Here is a 7,756-nt window from a genome sequence, read left to right as displayed (position 1 = left end):
TTATCATTCTTTCTTTCTTTCTTTCAAATCTTGTGTTCTTCATTGTGGGGGCACTACTAAGGCATGAATAGCCTAGGCAATTGCCATCCCCACACTAAGGTAAAGCACTACACATCAATTAAAATTGTTAATCCCTCCCTTACTTCTCTCTTTTCATGACAATTATTTTGATCAAAGTAAATAAAATCCAAAAATGACAAAAATGCAATACAAAAAATTAAATGTAAGTTAGGGAGTTAGAATTATTTACAAGTGGTGGTTTAGGGAGGACTCCACCAAACTCTCATTCTTGATGAGATGTCAAGGGGGCATGTTCAAGGTGTTGTTGATGTTGCTCAACACCTTGAAGAAGTAATCAAAAGCTTATTCATTGTTATGGTAGAGGTCTTCAATAGACCGTGGCCCTTGTTGTTGATCATGATCGATGGCATGCCCAATGTAGGGATTAAAGATCCCTTCAAATTCGTCGTCCCAAAGACCACAAACTTCATTGAGTTGATCATTGAAAATCTCTTGCTTAGATGGAGACAACTCTCCCAATTTCTTCTCTTGGCCAATGAGGCCATCATCTTCTTCCTTGGTTGATTTTGATGAGCTTTGCAAGCTCTCCTTGTCACAATTCACTTGCTCTTTGAATGGAGCATCTTCAACTTTCTTCCTCCATTGGAGTTCCGATTTCTTCCTTTCATCTTTTCGGCTATAATGGTCAATCATAAAACATGGCTCATGTAAACGAGGAGCTCTCATGGTTTTGTCAAGATTAAAAGTTATGCTTTCATCTCCCACTTCTAGAGTGAGCTCTCCATGTTTCACATCAATCACCGCACCCGCGGTGTGTAGGAAAGGTCTTCCTAAGATGATTGGAATGTTGGAATCTTCCTCCATATCAACAATGACAAAGTCTACCGGGATGAAAAACTTCCCAATTCGCACGGGGACATCTTCCCATATCCCTAATGGTGTCTTCGTCGATCTATCGGCCATTTGAAGAGTGATATTGGTGCATTTAAGCTCTCCCATTCCCAACCTTTTACTTACCGAGTACGGCATGACACTCACACTAGCCCCTAGATCACATAAGGCTTTGTTGATCGTTGTGTCGCCAATGGTACACGGTATTGAGAAGCTTCCCGGATCCTTTAACTTTGGAGGTGAACTCCCTTGAAGTATTGCACTACTCACCTTAGTGAAGGCGATAGTCTCAAGTTTCCGGATCGACTTCTTCTTTGTGAGGATATCTTTCATGTACTTTGCATAGGCCGGAACGTGATTGATTAATTCCGTGAAAGGAATTGAGACTTCTAAGTTCTTCACAATTTCCATGAACTTTCCAAGTTGATCATCAAATTTGGGCTTGGCTTGACGACTTGGAAAAGGAAGTCTAATCACAATGGGCTCCTTCTCTTTGGCCTTGTCTTAATTTTTCTTTAAACTTTCTTCTTTTGATGATTCCCCTTCTTTGGGGCTTTGCACAATTTCTTCCTTTTCACTAGCTTTCACAACTTCATCCTCAACTTGCTTCTTCGGTGCCTCATATCTTGTACCACTTCTCAAGTGAATGGCACTAACCGTTTCATGTCTAGGGGGATTACTTTGAGGTGGTAATTGCCCCTTTTGTCTTTGTGAGCTTGAAGATGCTAGTTGAGTCAATTGTGTTTCCAACATCTTGGTGTGAGCTAGAATGTTGTTGATGGTGGTGTCTTTTGTTTGGCTATCTTTTTGCATTTGAGTGAAAAATTCTTGTTGATTCTTTTGCATTTGGAGGACCGCTTTTTGGACATCAAAACCTTGGTCATTGTGGTGATTGTATGGATTTTGATTTTGGTAGCCTTGGTTTTGATTGTAAAAGGGTCTTTGATTTTGATTTCTCATGGGTGGTGGAGTGTATGTTGTTTGAGAGTTTTGAACATTTTGGCTTTTGTATGAGAGATTTGGATGGAACTTGGTGTTTTCATTGTAAAAATTTGAATAAGGGGTACCACTTTTGTAAGCTTGGAAAGCATTAACTTGTTCGGTTGTTCCCCTACATTCACTTGAGTCATGACCCAAGGTTCCACAATTCTCACATATCCCGCTTGGGATTGATGAGGATGCCGTCATGGCATTGACATGATGCTTTGATGATTTTGAGTTTTCCTCAAGTCTAGCCATAGCTTGTTCAAACTTCAAGTTGATTGTGTCAATGTGAGCACTAAGTTGAGCACCCAATTGAGTAACGGAGTCCACTTCATACTTTCCTCCTCTAGTAGCCTTGCGAGGTCTACTATATTGTGAATTATGGACCGCCATTTCCTCAATCTTGTTCCATGTTTGATTGTCATCAACTTCGGTGAACATTCCATTTGATCCCATATTGAGAATGTTCCTTGAATCTTCATATAAACCATTCCAAAACTGTTGCACTAAAAACCATTCGCTAAGTCCATGGTGAGGACATGAGCGACAAATACCTTTGAACCGCTCCCAAGCTTCATACAAAGATTCTTCATCCCTTTGCTTAAAACCCGTAATTTGAGCTCTTAGCATGTTAGTCTTTTCCGGTGGGTAGAATTTTTTGTAGAAAGCTAGAGCTAGCTTCTTCCAAGAATCTATTCCAAGGGTGGCCTTATCAAGGCCCTTCAACCATTGCTTTGCGGTGCCGATTAACGAAAAAGGAAATAAGACCCATCTTATTTGGTCTTGAGTCACGCCCGTTTGAGAGATAGCTTCACAATAATCGCAAAAGGTTTCCATATGAGAATGAGGGTCCTCACTAGGCATTCCCCCGAATTGGCTCCTCTCAACTAGTTGGATGAAGGCGGACTTGGCAATAAAGTTTCCGGTGAGATGTTGCGGTGTAGGAGTACCATTTGGTAGGCCCTCCTCGGTGGGTATAGAGTGTGACGAGAATTTAGGCATTGTAGGTGGATTTTGTGTGGTATTGTTTAATGGGTTCTCTTCTCCTTCTATTGCGAAAGGATTGACAAACTCACTAGTGGGTTGAACAACTTCACCAACACCTCCCAAATTCCTCCTAACAAGTCTCCTATTATTCGTCAAGGTTCTTTCGATTTCACGGTCAAAAGGTAACAAATCTCTTTGTAACCTTCTAGACATGCAAAATATCAAACAACTCGAAAATAATTAGAACGAACCTTGAGGAGTTTTACTTCCCCAAGGTGAAAAAGACACAACTAAAAGCAATAAAAGAAATCTTAAATCAATTAAACACCGTCCCCGGCAACGGCGCCATTTTTGATCGAGGCCATTTCGTGTTCACAATTAAGCATATGTGGTCGTTGGTCAATGGTCGATACAAAACACAATTTATACTTCACAAACAACTCTACTATTAGTAAAGAGGCAAGTAAAGGTCGGATCCCAAGGGACGGGTATTGAAATGAGAATTCTATTGTAACTAGTAGTGTCTAAGGGGTGTCACAAATTGGGTTGATGTAGAAGGTTACTAAACTAAAATAGCAATGAAAATAAACTAGCAAGATGAATAAAATAAGGGGTGTAAACAATTGATTAAAGGCACTAGGGTGTCATGGGTTCATAGGGGATTCATGGGATATGATCATACAAACATGTTCTCAAATTATAAGCAAGCAATTATTGTTGTGATGGATTGAGTTGGGTTATATCTTACAATCCTAGGAAAGTTTGGGTCCCTTGAGCGAATCGATTAGATTGTACAACTCCTACAAGTCGACTTAATCTTTCCTACTCAACACATGCATGGTCTAACAAGACTCGAGTTGGGTTATGTCTTACAAGTCAAGTTGAAAGGATAGAAGATGATAGTAAATGCAAGGATTCATAGGCTTAGCATTTCATCAAATATAACATGTGCATGTATTAAGATCAAAACAAGCAAGCAAATAAGATATGAAAGCATATTAATTTAAGCATGAATCATTCCCCATGTTGGTTTCCCCTAATCACCCATTAAACCCTAGCTAAGAGACTACTCACTCATTACCATGTTGATCATGCTAGAAAGGTTGTCAATCATACTAACATAATGAAACATGATGAATAAATGAAAGTAATTAACAATAATTAAAAAGGGATTAGGAGATTATACCTACTAATGATTCCAATAATAAAGCAAGAATAATAGAAGTACTTGAATCCTAGATTGAGAGGTTGTCAATCTCCCAATAATAACCCAAATAATCTTCAATTACCCAAAATAAAGTAAGAACAAGAGAGAGATTAAAGAACTAAAACTTGGATTAAAACTTGATTAATACTTGATTACAATATTGAAGAGAGATTTTATTGATATTAACTACACTAATTATTGATAAGAAGAACATGCTCCTCTAATTAGACTAATGGGGTATTTATAGTGAAAATTAGGGAGGATGCATTAGGGTTAACTAAGGGCTAAACTAGTAATTACACTTTTAAGTTGAGCAAGGAGACTCCGGTATTTCTTGAGAGAAGGGCTTCTCTAATCGTAGCTTTGAAGAATGAAAACGTGCTGTACTGAAATCCGTGCGGATGGGAGTCGGGACGGCCGGATCTGGTCTGAGGAATCCGAGCGGATCCTTGGGCAAGACGCTCGGATTGGCGAGGGGGAATCCGAGCCGATTCCTTTGAGGGACGCTCGGATTGGGCTGGACGGACGGGCGGATTGTATACAATCCGTTCGGATTGTCTGGCAGCGTCAATTCTTCTTCTTTTCTTCCCTTTTCTTCATGAATTCCTTGGGGATTTCCTTGGGGACTCAAGGATCCTTTCTCAACGATGCTCTTCTACTATGCTATGTACAAAGGCCTTCTAGTCTTGTCTCTCCTTGATGCTTGGTCATTGAATACGATCAATTTAGCCTCGTTTTGCCATGAAAATGCAAGATTCTTACTCCTTTCCTACCAAGGGATCAAAATCTCAAAGAATATGCAAAACAAAGAACTAAAGATAAGAAATGACCCAAATAGGCACTAAAAAGCATGGAAACAATGGTAATTCGGGGGCTAAATATGCGCCAATTATGGTCACATCACTTATTCCAGATAGGATTTCCCTACTTGGTTATTGGTTACATAATTGTTGGTGTTGGTGATGTTTATTGTTGATCTTTATCATGTTGGATTATATTGTTGTTGTTGTTGTTGTATAATTGGTTGTACTTGTCTGTGTTCGCGAGGTGCGCCCTCGGCTGAGTGGAGTCACTTACAAGAGTGGCTTCACGCCCTTGATTCGGCCTCTGTGGAACCCACCACAGAAGGGGTTGTGCACATTAATGAACATGGGTTATCGCTCGGATGAGATGAGCGGTGATTAGGTGGGTACGGCTGCGGTCCCCTACTGGCGGCGAGGAATATGTGTTGCGATGGCTATTCTGGCAGGACTACACACTTTAGTGTGTAGTCAGGTGTGTGGAGTTGTGACGGAGTTTGGGTAGTGTGTGTTGTATCTTATATATTGTGTTTTGTGTAATCAGTAACTGACCCTGTTTAAATGTTTTGAAAACTGTGGTGATCCATTCGGGGATGGTGAGCAGTTATTGAACAGGTATGAGATGGCTTGCGCGAGAGATAGATGGGATGGAGTCATCACATGTCTTTAGAGTCTTCCGCTGTGTCATGAACTTATTTTACTTTAAGTTGATTTGGTTTTGGAACATTTGTACAGGTTTTTAAGTTTTGGTTTTGGATTGTAATCACTTAAACTATTTCACGTATTTAAGTATGTTTCTTTATGGTCTATTTGATATACATTGCCTTGGGTAACCGAGATGGTAGCATTTTTATGCATTAGGTGGTCCTGGTAAGGCACTTGGTTTATGGGGGTGTTACAAAGTGGTATCAGAGCGACGATTTTGGAACCTGTAACTAATGAACCCAATGAATCTAGGAAGTCAAAATAAAATGAACCTGGGTAGGAGTTGTTATGAGCTAATGCAAAGGCTTGGGAGACGTCCTAAAGTCGCGATCTCGCCCTACAACTTTGAACCGGTCACTATGGGGTGTGTCATGGGATCGCTATGTGTTTATTTTTTATATATATATATATATATATATATATATATATATATATATATATATATATATATATATATATATATATATATATATATATATATATAATGGATGGTGTGTTGTATGAATTGGTGGATAAATGAATGTGGAGAAAGGAGGATGTAGTGGCAAAAGGTGAGTAGTTTGCATGATTATATGTTGATATGAATAACGGAATTGCATGATGATTGATTTCTAATGTGGATTATTAGAAATATGTGAATAGGATGTTGCATTGTTTTATATACATATATATATGTAGTTGTTGTGGAAAGTAGTTGAGTTGAGCATGCGGGTAGCTTACAAGTTAGCATGACTCGATCGAGTGCCCCCACTTGATCGAGTAGGTGAGGGACTCGATCGAGTGGGCATGAGTCGGTCGAGTGGGGCGTATAACGTTTTTTAAAAACGCTTCTATTTTGGGGCACTCGATCGAGTAAGTTGGGGACTCGATCAAGCGAGGGCTACTCGATCGAGTAAGTTAGGGACTCAATCGAATGGGTTATGTAATGCTTTCTGGTCAGGTTCTGGAGTCGAGGTACTCGATCGAGTAAGTGGGCAACTCGATCGAATGACCTCAACTTGATCGAGTGGGGTGTGTTGCTCGGTCGAGTGTGAGCTGCTCAGGTCATATACATGTTTAAGTTGTGGGATGTGTGTTTATGTTTACCTCTTCTCTTATATAATTCAAAGATGCCGCCAAAGAGAACCACTTTGTATGCTAGGGCTGAGATGATGAGTATAGATGAAGTAGCGAAGATGCTTGAGCATCAATAGGCGCTTACTGAGGCCTTGAAGAAGTTTGGGAAGGACAAAGAGGCTGGGGTAGATTTTGCTAAGATTATTACTACCATAGCCCGTTTCAACCCAAAGGAATACATGGCTACCAGACCGCCAATTTTGCTCGACAATTGGCATAGGGAGATGAAGAATATTCTGAACGTGGTTTATTGTCCTGAGGACTTTAAAGTGGAACAAGTTACGTTCTACTTGAGAGATGCGGCTGGAGAATGGTGGGAAAAGGTAAGGGAGAGTGCCTTAGATATGTATGTGAGACACGGGAAGTCAGCTATACCTTGGGGTGAGTTCAAGAGAGCTATGCGCCGAGAGTTTGTACCTGAGCATGTCCGTGTAAGCTGGGAGATAAGTTTGATGATTTCAAGATGACTCTGGATATGACTGTTGCCGAGTACTATCATAAGTTTAATGAGAAGTCTAGGTATGCAGAGGATATGGGGTTAAACTAGGAGAACTTAACGCTGAGATTTGAGTAGGGCTTGACCTATAAGATTATGGAGAAGCTACCTGTAGAAGTTCTTACCGACGTTAAGGAAGTGTATGAGCGAGCCGGGATAGATGAGAGGTTGGTCGAGATGGCCAAGGAGAACAGGGAGAGACGTCCCGAGAAGAGAAAGGCTGAGAGTGAGGGTGGTGTTCAGTCCAATTACAAGAGGGGCAACCATAACCAAGCGAGGGCTTATTCATCGGGATCGGGGTTTAGTGGTGGAGCTTCCTATGGGCGTGGTGGTGGTAGTAGCAGCTGAGGTTTATCTTGCTTTAATTGTGGCGGTATAGGCCACAAAAGACATGAGTGTAACAGTGCTGTGGAAATGGGCTTCTAGAGGCCATCACAGGGGAGTTTCTCTCAGGGTCCGTCTCAGAGTTATGCTAGCAATATGCCGGCTGGGTCATGGAACAATTAGGGTGGTCAGAATAACAACAACGCTAGGGCTAACCGCAATGAC

At 40.8% G+C, this 7,756-nt stretch overlaps 1 non-coding gene across 1 annotated transcript; it reads left to right on the top strand.

Annotated features, from left to right (window-relative positions):
- The first annotated feature begins 2,419 nt into the window (after positions 1-2,419).
- LOC141636969 (small nucleolar RNA R71) lies at positions 2,420-2,526 on the top strand. Its single transcript, XR_012541534.1, has one exon. It is a non-coding gene; the product is annotated as a small nucleolar RNA R71 (small nucleolar RNA).
- The last annotated feature ends 5,230 nt before the right edge of the window (positions 2,527-7,756 follow it).

Source organism: Silene latifolia, chromosome Y (genome assembly GCF_048544455.1).
Source record: "Silene latifolia isolate original U9 population chromosome Y, ASM4854445v1, whole genome shotgun sequence".
Lineage (NCBI taxonomy): Eukaryota > Viridiplantae > Streptophyta > Magnoliopsida > Caryophyllales > Caryophyllaceae > Silene > Silene latifolia.
Note: the sequence above shows the minus strand (reverse complement) of the source record. Positions and strands in the feature narration are given on the sequence as shown.